At 30.4% G+C, this 13,172-nt stretch overlaps 1 protein-coding gene across 3 annotated transcripts in view; it reads left to right on the forward strand.

The window, feature by feature from the left end:
• SSBP2 (single stranded DNA binding protein 2) overlaps positions 1-13,172 on the forward strand; it is a 351,463-nt gene that overhangs the window by 255,072 nt on the left and 83,219 nt on the right. The gene's annotated exons all lie outside the window — the stretch shown is intronic.

Consider the following 13,172-nt stretch of genomic DNA (forward strand, 5'->3'; position numbering starts at 1 on the left):
CTACTGCTGAGCCACAACTCCAGTCCCCTGTATTGTCTTTTTAAAACCCTTGAATATTTAAAGTTGAATTCAAAGTCAGTTATGTTTATACTTTAAAAATTCAAATCTTTCTTTAAGCTTATTACTCAATATTTTCATAACACCATGCCACATGAATTTTACCTGTTTCTAAGAAGGAAACATACTCTTTAAAGATGAAGATTTCTTTTTCTTTTTCTTTTTTAGCTTAAGGATGAAGATTTCTTATCTTGAGAATATCCAAAAGAATATGGTACAGTGCCTGAAAGGAGATAGTTTCAAAAGAATAATTTCAACATATTTTAAGAAGTAACATCATAGGATTAAAAACATACTCTAAAACTGAAACTATTTCAAGGGGACAGTGCTCTTTTGTAATAAAAGATTTGGCCCATTTGATTGTAAAAACAGTCACACCAGCTCTTTATTTTGATACTCTTTACCATGTTTTTTCTGATTACTATATATCTTACAGGTTTCATATTTGAATTTCAGTGGTTTTTATAGAGCACTGCAGTTGAAGTTTGGAACAAAATGGTGTTATGAAATTTGGCCAAGTGTGTCTCAGTTACTGTCCCATGAGAGGTTTCACTTTTGTTTTTTAAGGCACATGTCTAGCATAATTTTTTTTAAACTTTGCTTCTCTGATTCTAACAGAACCAGTAATTGACTAAATTTCTCATGTTTTTCAGTCTAATTAATTTTATTTTTATAGGTACTATAAATTTCTAGGATCTTGTTCAGTCATTTTTAGGTTACTGCCACCTCAAAATAATAGATATACAGAAACAGATAACAAATAACAGATATAAAATATCCTTTGCACTTACTCTTTAACCTGTAGACTTAAAGGATAACACATAATAATGTTTTGTTTTGTTTTGTGGCAGCAAATACTTAAAAAAAAACCTTACAAAGGTAGTTCAGTGGCTTAGTTTCATTTCCAGTTTGGAGCCAATTTAAATAATTATTTTGATTCATTATCTTATTATTTTATTTTATATCTATTATAAACCCCATTATGTCACTTTTAAGGAAAAAGCAACACCTTTTAATAGTAATTTGTATTTCTACTCATGTTATATTCAATTTTTCTTTTTTTCTGTAATAACTTTTTGGAATGTTAAATATTCTAAATAACCAAAGGTGATTTCATGTTGAAGCTCTAAAAATACTCAATGATGGAAAATCATTCTAAAATATTGTGATATAGAGATAATTTAAAAATTTTTATTTTAAAACCTATTAGAAATTTTGCTTAGGAATATGTAATAATTTGTAGATAAAGTTGAGAACTTTTAGCAATTTATTTTATTAGTAAAATACTGTTTCTGATTCGTGCTTACAATGCTGTTAAAGGAAGAATTATTGACTTTAAATTTCTGCCTGTTTAATATTTGTGTGTTTCTAAAGAAAAAAAAAGATATTTTTTAGGGCTGGGGTTGTGGCTCAGTGGCAGAGTGCTTGCCTCGCATATATGAGGCACTGGGTTCGATCCTCAGCACCACATAAAAATGAATAGAAAAATGTTAAAAAAAGATATTCCAGAGAATATGTGCTATTTATATAAAGTTTTCACGGATGTATAGGGATATGATATTTTTAAAAGATGAGTACAGAATTATTGCCTTCTTCCTTGAAAAACCAAATTACAAAACAAAAGTTACAATGATTCATTCTGTTGATACAGAGCTAATGTAATTAGTCTGTGACAAAAATTTTTTAAAAGAACTTAAATAGAAGTGCAGTGGTAGTTAAATTAGATTTTCACTTGTCTTGGATTCTAAGACAAAGCCATTCTAGGATGACAGAGTAAGTAACTGAAAGGTTACATAGCAAACCATTGCAGGAAGTAGGTGTGCCTTGGAGATCTCATCAACTTGTAACAGGCAATAAAGAGAGATCTATGCAAATGGTCATAGAATGAATAACAGAAATGCCCTGCAGTTAGAAAAAAAAACTACTCATGAGATTGGCATGGCAATAAAGTGGATTTTAGTCTAGGCAGGTGAACTGTTTGACATCAAGGGAATCCAGCTGCAGCTGGTGGGGATTCATCTATGGAAATAGAAATCTACTGCCTGACATACTCCTTCTAAATTGATATGAGGAAAGAACTCTACAGAATGTTAACTCTGGTCTTGGACATTCAGATATTAACTGGATGGGAATTTAGGATGGGAATCTAGAAAAAGGAAGTAAGAAATAGGCCTTCTTTTGCTATGAGAATTAAGGTTGCATTCTTGTTATTTCAAATCAGAGTACAAGGTCACAATAGGAAATATCAGCAAAGTTCACAAAATGTTAAGTCCTAAACTGTTCTTTCATTGTGTTTATATTTATGTCCTACCCTAGGAACTAGCTTGACTAGAGTGTAGATACTATTGGTAGAACTTTTATTAACAGTTGAGGAGCCACTCCTTTGTAGATAAGAGGAAAGCAGAGTTAGAGGCCTCATTCAACAGTTATAACTAAAGAAGAGATGCTGTATGTGCCATTCTTCATCCTTTCTAACCTTCCCCACTGTTAACTGTGGAAGAGAAAAAAACTGATTCACATGAGGCATGATTCAAAGTCACCCACAAAACTAAGCTTTATTAGACCTGGAATTTATTTTTAATCAGAACAGTTGATTTAATTCAAAACAATAAAATTAGTAGATGCAAACTCTGCAACAAGCCAAGTCTATCAAACTCTAAGGATCTGCAGAGTTCATAGTTTTTAGATATCCCTTGAAAAATATTCTTCAAAATGAAATAGTCATTGGGAGGACAGAGTTATATAGTATATTATATATTATGTATATTGTAATATATACATAATATATATATATATACTGTATATATTATATATTATGTATATTGTAATATATACATAATATATATACTGTATATATTATAGCATAGTATATTAGTTTTCAATCTCTGCTTTAACAAATTAGCACAAATTTAGTAGATTAAAACAACCCAAGTTTATTATATCACTGTTCTATAGGTCAGAAGTTCAGATTGGCTAGGTTGATTTCTCTGCTTCAGGTTTCAAAATGTTGAAATCAAGGTGTGTCCTGCTGGGTTCTTATAGAGAGGCTCTGGGAAGAATGTGCTTTCAAGTTTATTTAGTTTGTTGGCAGAATTCAATTGCTTGTGCTTTAGGAATCATCCAGGAGCTACTCTCAGCTTCTACGTAACATTCACAGGCTCTAAGGTTTAAAGTATGGTTATCTACAGGGGACCATTCTGCCCCACCATAGAGGAGAAAAAATTCCCAAGGGATGACTAATTATCCAATTTATGTTATTAGGTACTAGTAAGAATACTCAAAATATGTAGACACTCAAAAGTAGAAGCCCTAGAATTTTTATACTGAATCAAATAGCTCACTGAAAAGAGACAAAGAGTTCCATTTTTGCGATTAAAAAAGAAAAAAGTAGGGCAATGGTTGCAATAGATCACAGTTAAAAATTTATAAAAGAAGGAACAACATTAATATTTCTAAAACTTTTATGCTTCTCTTGAACTACTGTATTACAAAAACTGTTTAGGTTATTAAGTACATGTGGCCATTATACAGGCATATCGCTCTAATAACGATTCTCCTGGCCTTTGAAGTTTGTATGAATGCAATAAATGTGCTTGTAAGGGCTGGTCTTATAAATATATAACATGAATGCTACTTCTTTGAATTTTTCAAAAGGTTTTATAAACTATTTAACTTTTCTTAACTCATAATTATCTTTTGGAAGATAAGTTCAAAATTTACTGCGATTGAAATGAATGTGCACATCTTTTTTCCTATTATTATTGGTACATTATAATTATTCATAATGATGGAATTTGTTGTTACATATTCCTACATGCACACAATATAAGAATATAATTTGGCTGAACATGCACATCTTAATCCCAGACATATACCAGCTACCTAATATTTGGGATTCAAGTACACATGTTAAGGTATCACTTAGAAGTTACCATTTTCAAACAAATCCCTTGTGTCAGCACTTTTCTTATAATCTACTTTTTCTGATTAAAGCTGAATACAAAATGCAAAGAGCCTGATTTCTGTACCATGAAAGATAGTCTTTGTTTGAGTTGTTAATTTTCAGATAAGCAGCTACCTCCAGAGATATTTTACTACCAATGAAATCATCATGTGTTTATCAGGGTAATTTTGCATTACTTTTGCACATTGACATTTTTTAGCAAGAGTAGCTCCTTCTGTTTTTTATGGTATTTCCCAGAATTTTGGTTTTCTTATGAGAAAATTAGCATTTATAGAACACTGCTTTATCTTATACTTGACAGATAAATATTAGCTCTAATATTTAGATCACCAGCTCTCTAGCACTTTATATGTTTTTAGGTACTCAGGGGCTACTTCAGATATTTTGTTTTATATATTTGATTTTGTTCTTAATGTTATTTTTAGTTCATCTGCTCTTTCAGAAGTCTGAGAGACTAAATATTATTTGTATAATTAAAATTTTGTGAAACCAACATGTAAGGGGCTGGGGTTGTGGCTCAGAGGCAGAGCACTTGCCTGGCATGCATGAGACAATGGGTTCAATCCTCAGTACCACATAAAATAAAATAAAGTTATTGTGTCCACCTATACTAAAAAATAAATATATTTTTAAAAATAAAGCAACAAGTAAAACATATTTTTCCAATTTAAAAACAAGTAAACAAAAAATAGCCCAATAGTCAAGGATGTGAGTCATAAAACAGTATCCTGGAGTAGAGTTATGGTGCTAAAGATAAACCTGTGTGCCTACAAACAAAGGCCACAAAATAATATAAGTGATTTACAGGTTGTTTCTAGGATGTAACCTTCCAAAATAGAAACTTGCTTTTCATAGTATTAAAATTAAAATGTTTTATATTTTATTGAAATGAGTTATTTTTAAGTTATAAATATCTGAACTTTATTTATTCTTAAATTTCAGGGATTAAGTGTATCTTAAGTAAAGTTAGCACTTCTTATTATATAACTATTGCCAAAACTGGCTCTGTGTGTGTGTAACCTGTAATAATTTTTATTGATGTCATAAAAAATAGAAGTAAGACATTCTAAAAAGTTTGTAAACTTTTACTTAAAAATCACCCAGTTTTATTACTCTGAGATAATTTTACATATTCATCTACAGTCTCATATAGATTAGTTTTTCCTACTTATATAATTATAGTCATGTTATATTCAACTATATATTTGTCATGTTTCACATAGCAGTTTCCATATTTCTCAAATAATACCATTTGTTTCCATTAGTTTTAATGGTTGAAACATGTTCTGTCACTTAAATGTACTATAATTTACTTGAGCATTACATTATTGTTTAATTTTCAGTATTTTTTACTATAAGTATATTATACTCAACATATTTTATGCATACTGTTTTTCTCATCATTTAGAATTTATATTTGGTAGTATCTGAAAGAGTCACTTAGTCAAAATTTAATACTATTTTTATAGTACATGATATATACATGTAATGTGCTTTCTACAATTGTACCAATTTCCCATGATACCCATAACTTATGAAATCCTTTTCTGGCAAAATTTTTAAGCATATTTTCCCAGTCACCAATAATATTACAATTGTTTATCTAGTTGTTAATAACATTTTTAAAAAAATTACCCTCTTGGGCTGGGGATGTGGCTCAAGTGGTAGCGCGATCGCCTGGCATGCGTGCGGCCCGGGTTCGATCCTCAGCACCACATACCAACAAAGATGTTGTGTCCGCCGAGAACTAAAAAAAAAAATAAATATTAAAAAAAAATTCTCTCTCTCTCTCTCTCTCCTCTCTCACTCTCTCTTTAAAAAAAAAAAAAATTACCCTCTTAAGGATTACCAGATCTTTTCTTTACACCTATTCACTGATTCTTCCCAACTTGTCAGTGTTGGGGGAAAAAAATCTAATTATTACAAAGGTTCACATCCTTCTAGGCAAATAATTTAAAGAAATCAATGCCTAGATGTGGAATGGAAACATTTGAAAATTTTAATTATCAAGAAAATGTCCTTCAAATCTTTAGAAGAGAAACAAATTATATCCCATGGAACAGTAATCAGGGTGGTATCAGGTATTTATGCAACAGTGAATGTAAACAATGGTATAACTGGTTTTGAAGAGAGTTATCAAAGACATTTGCATACATTTAAGGATTTGGTAAGTGATACCTATAAAATATATCTTCTATTCAATTTTAATATATAAAACTTAAAACTCCAATAGTAAAGTTTTGTTATTAAAGTTATGTTGCTTAACTAATATGGAAATAAAATTAGATAAAGTTGAAGTTCTTTATTTTTGATGCTATAAGAATAGTTACAAAACAATATAGAGATAAAAAATTATTATTGAAGAAGACATGATAAAGTAAAAAAGTTTATAACTTAATCTTCAGATGTTTCTAATAAGAATTGGGAAGTGGAAGAAGTTAGAAAAGGCAAGCTAGCCTCTTCATTAAAAAGGCAACAATATTGCTTGCCTTGACTTTAATATCTTTAAATCTTAGGATACAAAAGTTTAATTTTGTTTTTGTTTTGAATCTCATTAGATGCAGTCTTATTAGAAGACCTTTCTGCCAATAAGTGAAACAGTTAAATAGAGCATAAGGTTTAAAAATAAATGGATGAGAAGTTATTTACCATACGAACACAAGCAAAAGCAAAATGAGTTTGCAATATTAATTTCAAACAAAAGAGATTCAAGGAACATGAAAAAGAAAGTCACTTTTAATAAAGGATTGAAGCCACAGTAGAAGAATTGTATAGCACAAAATATTGTTCTAATGAACACAGAATTAAAATTGTAAGGTAAATGTTGACAAAGGCACAAAGAAATGGACAAAAATAGTTGGATATACAAAAATATGTATATATGCATATACATATACATATATATATTCATATATATATTTTAAAGAGCAATAAACAAAAATTAGAGATCATTTGAAGACATTAAGTCAATGAATAAAAATGTAGAGAGAGAATAAATGGATATTAAGTGTCAACGGGAAATTATAAAAATTGATCATTTATTACATCACAAAAAATTAATCAACATATTCCTAAATATAGAAATTGCATAATATGACAAGCATGGTGGACCTTGCTTGTAATTTCAGCAACTCAGGGGCTAAGGTAGAAGGATCACAAGTTTGAGGCCAGCCTGAGCAACTTAGTGAGACACTGTATCAAAATAAAAAATAAATAGGGATGAGGATGTGGCTCAGTGGTTAAGCATCCCTGGGCTCAATCCCTGGTACCAAAAAGAAAAAGAAAAAGAAATTCTGTAATATGTTTTACTTGACCACAATTGGGACATTATAAATTGAAAACAAGTTTAAAAAATAAAATCTCCAATCATTAGTGAAGTAAAGTATATCTTTGGTTACATCTTCAAAAATGGATATTGGTATTCACTATTTTTCCCCTTAAATCATCTAAACCATAATTTTCATTCCCATTATCTCTAGTAACTGGCAAACAAAATTATACTCATGGTTTTTTATTAATTTATTTTTTAATTGTGAACACCAATAGCGAACCTTGTGGATACAATCAAAGGTAAATTCAAAGTAAAATTTATACTTTTATACTCTATTTTTTTTAAATGAGGAAAATGTAGGAACTAATTTAATTTAGAAGTTTGAAAATGACCAATAAAAATAAAAATGCAGGAGAGTGGGAATAATTTGTTTAAAAGTTAAAAATTGATAAAATAAAAAACATATTAATTCATGGCAAAGAGGAGACAGCTAATTCACTTTTGGAGAGAGAAAACAAGTTAACATCTGTGTTAGGGTTAACAGTTCAGAAAGGTAGTCCATGGCAGGTGGCAGGCTATTCCACCAAGTTACCCAGAAGCCAGTGGGTGTTTTGTTTTTGTTTTTGTTTTTGTTTTTGTTTTTGTTTTTGGTCTGCATAGCAGAAACTGTATCTTTAAAGCATTTGATGTTCCAGACAATGGGAAGGGGAAAGAAAGCAAGCAGTAAGTGGTCTAACTTAAAACTTCAGACCTTGAAATGGCATTGTCTCTTCTGTTCAACTTCCATTAGTACGTACTTAATTTTTGGTGAGAACAAGGGAGACTGAGAAACATGCCGCTGAGGTATTAAGTGTCTGGCTAGAGTTCTTTTACTACGGAAGAAAGGAAAAATAGATTTTTGTGGTGAACCAACAGTTTTTCTCAGAATTGCTACAGAGGATCTTTTTAAAGCATATGAAAGTAGTATGCCTACAGATAAAACTAAGTATCTCAATGAAAAGTGTTTTGGGAGAATTTAAATGTACAAAATTGAAGCAAATAGAAGTAGAAAATGTAAAATGAATAATGACCGTAATTTTTTTCAAAATTCCTTTTTATTTAGGAAACTTTACTGCTGCATATTTTTAACTTTCAATGTGTAAATACCACATTACATAAATTTCTTCAGAGCATTTTAAAAAACAATTTACCACCCTTTGTTTTGAAAATGGTAGACTAATCCTGATGCTCAAATTTGAAAAATAATAAAACAGCAAACGACATTTTATTTTAGACCCCTGATTTAAAATATAGATGTAAAACTCATAAATAGAATATTAACAAACATAACTCAGACCCATTAAAGGGATCACCCATGATGATCAAACATGGCTTATCTCAGAAATACAGTGACTGGTTTAAGAAAACTATCAATATATGGTTACTTATATTTTGCTTCCCAAAAGAAAAATAAAATGATTCTGGAGATGAAAAGGCACAAACCATCTTTTTATTCCTGATTAACTTTTTTTTTTATTGGATGTTCACAACATTACAAAGCTCTTGACAAATCATATTTCATACATTAGAATCAAGTGGGTTATGAACTCCCATTTTTACCCCAAATACAGATTGCAGAATCACATCGGTTACACATCACATTTTTACATACTGCCATATTAGTGACTGTTGTATTCTGCTACCTTTCCTATCCTCTACTATCCCCCCTCCCCTCCCCTCCCATTTTCTCTCTCTACCCCATCTACTGTAATTCATTTCCCTCCATGTTTGTTATCCCATTCCCCTCACAACCTCTTATATGTAATTTTGTATAACAATGAGGGTCTCCCTCCATTTCCATGTGATTTCCCTTTTTTTCTCCCTTTCCCTCCCGCCTCATGTCTCTGTTTAATGTTAATCTTTTCTTCCTGCTCTTCCTCCCTGTTCTGTTCTTAGTTGCTCTCATTTAACTTTTTAAAGTGCATTTTACAGTACTAGGCATAGAAATATTTCTTTAAATATATTATATATATATAATGTATATATAATTACACATGTAATTTCTTAGAATATATGTGTTCATAGTCTTCCACCAATAACCAAAATATTTATTCTTTGTATTAACATTATCATGACAGAAATTGCCCCCCAAATTTGTCATAACAGGGTATCTATTATCACTCTTTTGAATGTTTCTCAAAAAACACAAGCCTGTATATGGCTATGTCTTAGTAGAGTGTTTTCTTCTACTATAACATAATACCTAACGCCAGGTAATTTATAAGGAACAGACCTGGGATGGGAGTGTAGCTCTGTGGTAGAATACTTTCCTGGAATGCTCAAGGTCCAGGGTTCAATTCCCAGCACTACAAAAATAAATAAATAATTAAATAAAACATAAAACAGAAATTTATTTCACACAGTTCTGGAAGCTGGGAAATCTGAGATCAAGGCACTGTCATCTGGTGTTTGGTGAGGGCCTTCTTAACGCATGCTCACTTGGAAAAGGTGGAGGAGCAATAAAGAATGAACTCACTTCATGAACACCCCTATTATAAAGGTACCTAGTTCCATTCACAAGGGAGGACCCTTAATGGTCTAATCATCTCTTAAAAGTGCTACCTCTTAATTCAGTCACACTGGTCACCTGAATTTTGGAAGGGAACATATTCAAATTTTAGCAGTTTAAAAATTGTAGAGATGGCTTAAAAATGATAATCAATAATCCCCTTTCCAATCTATTCCTACTCACCCCTCCCTTTAATCTCTTATCCAATTGCTAATAATGATATCACTCTTTTTGGTTTCATTATTTCACAATTTTATATATTCCCAAGAATAATTTTTCTATTCCACCAAATATAAAATTTATGTCTCGATTCTCCACTGTATAATTAGCCAATTGGTTCTCTAGTGTTCTTAGTAAATCAGTCTCCTAGTTATTGAATGTATAGGCTCTTAAATGCTAGCTAATTATGTTTAATGATAAAGTCCATACTAATTTTATTTTAAACAAATTTTCATTTTAGGCCTATTCCTTTGAAACTCCCATATAAAATTATATACAAAATTTTTTTTCCTAACAGAGTCATATGGCAAAGCAAATGGTTTAAGAAAATGTGTATTAGAAAAGATACATTTGAAAATGAAGATTAAAAGCATACAAATAAGTTAATCCAATAGAGGAGACGAGACACTATTAATGATAATTAATAGGTTTATATCAGCACCCAAGTGTCACATGTTGTTTAGTTAAAATAAATATTTAAAAGCATGTTATTTGTATGTTTTTCATTTAAAAGAGTGAGCTACCATCAAAAGTCAACCCTAACTAATTATGAATAGATTACATAATCATAGATTTTTCTATGGTATGCTAATAGGAATTCATAGAAATCTAGTCAAACTAATACTTTATAGTAGTTCTTAATATAATTAAACCATTTGCTATTCTGTTGTGATTCTGTTATCACACCACAGAAGAACACATGCTGTATCAGTTAGGTCCAACAACTCTATGTGAATCCTTAGATCATGGATAAATTTTTCTCATGTTAGAAGTAAATTGAGACAAATCTCAGAAATTCCAGCAGTGAAACCCATGAAATTTGGAACTTTTTCCTTCTACATAAGGCCCTAATCCTAAAAGATTGTTTCTTATCTACAGTATCAAAGGATGTATTAAATCTATAGTCACTGTATATAAATTAGCAAGTAAAGCAATTTGAGAAATCTACTCTTTGACAATGTCTAGTAATTTCCTTCTATGATATTCTTCAGTATAGCTTTTGTTAATGATAAACTTGGTGAACCAAATGTTACTCTAAGCTGAGTCCTCATAATAGAATAAAGGGAGGAGATATCCCTTGTAAATAAATACCAGAGAGTAAATGGATAGGTTAGCTCAAAACTGGTCCACAGAGAAATTTGGACCAAAATGATCTGAACATTGTACTGTGCATACTGGCTATTACTAGTATTCTGTTAATTTCACATTGTGTCCTTGAACCAAGGCTAGAAATTTACTATTATATGAGATAACTAACTCATCATGCTGTACACTGTTAATAATCTAGCTATCAACTTAATTATTGTGATGAAAGAATGAATATTAAAAAAGAAGAAACTTCACAAAATTATTATGCCAGGGTGAGAGAATAAATACAGACTGCAAGAATTTTGTTCGTCTTTAAATACGGAGAGATCTCAACAACAGAGCAAGAGACATATTTAAATTAGTTAATAGTTGCTTCATCCTAGACCTTTAGTTTGATGCATTCATTCCTTGACTGTCCTTTTCAAAATTGTAATCCTTATACTATTTACCAAGAATTTTCTCTTCTCTGCTTTTCCCTCCACCCCCCATTAGAACATGTATAAATATATTTTTGGTTTTGTTTTACTTATTGTTTTTCTCCCTTACTAGAATATTAACTTTAGGAGGGAAAGGATATTTTCCCCATGTAGTGCTAACTGCTATATTAAAGAGTTCAAAAGAGTCCTTGACTATACATAGAGAAGAAAGCAAATATTTTGGTTGAATTTATTAAATAGCTTTAAAAGCATAAATGAAAATTCAGAAGGCATTTTAAAGACTTGTTGAAATAGTCATCTGAATCTTTTCTTTTCACTTTTAAATGATGGCAAGAAAATAAAGATACAAAGAAGACTTAAAAGATTAAAAGCTGGCATACTATATTCCTTCAAACAAAGTAGTCTGCCCCCCCCCCAAAAAAAGTTAATAGGCAAATATTTAACTGTGAATTTTGCCTATTTCTTACCAGTTTCTTTACCTATTGAATTTTGGTTTATATGCAAATGAATCTTTTTCCCCTTTGGATAAACAGGAACTTCCTTTATATACTTTTGAGGCAAGTAGAATGGAGAACTACACAAGAAGTCACAGTAATTCAGTTAATTCTATTTTGTTATTTGATAAACATGCTCAATGTTATAATATATATTCCATGAAAGTATAGGCTAGAGTGATTTCTAAACTTGTCATTTTTACATGTCTTTTTATTGTGAAACAATTTTCTATTCTGCATTTAATTGGAACAACAATGACACCTTATGTCTGGCTTTTAGTACTAAGAACAATTTCCACATTGCAATAATTGCCACACTTAAAAATATAGATCAAATCTTACTTCCCAGATCTGGATGTATTCATACATATTTAAACCAAAAGTGTTTGATTGTGATTTTTTTCCTTTACTCTAATTCTATGTATTAATATTTTACACAAGTTTAGTTAAAATGAAAATAACACTTTGCCTTTCATTTTTTAAAACCATGAGTGTTACTCTATAAAGCACAATAGAACAATGACTTGCAATGGTAGGTATTCAGTTAATATATACTAAATGAAATTGCATGTTTTTCTTAAAGTAATATATTAATGCTTCATCTTAATATAAAAGAAATATTATTTCTCCTTTTATACTCATTTACTATATTTTGCTTTATTAGAAGTTAAAAATTTTACATTCATAGGTAAGCAACATTTCAGAGAACCACATTTAAATTTAGACTTTCTTGGGAAATACTAAAATCATTGGCCTTAATTATTAACAACTGCCAGTACTATAGAACAAACATGTTTAACATTTTTTTTCAATTAATATACCAGGAAATATGTTCTATAAATATACTGAGATTTTTCCAATGGACTATGAATGTATGAATAAATGCACTGATATAGATGAGGATAGTGCAGTGTATACTAGAGGCAGTTCTTGTTTTGATTTCATAGCAAAACTGTTAAATTCAAACTGGTCTGTCTTCTATTTTTGTCCCTTTGTGGCATTATGTTAACTAAAGTCACCCTATCATATGACACAACACCAGAACTTTTTTCTTCAGAGTAACACTGTGGGCTGTGATTGTAGCCTAGTCGTG

This window comes from Spermophilus citellus (genome assembly GCF_964194105.1).
Source record: "Spermophilus citellus genome assembly, chromosome: 1".
Taxonomy (NCBI): Eukaryota; Metazoa; Chordata; class Mammalia; order Rodentia; family Sciuridae; genus Spermophilus; species Spermophilus citellus.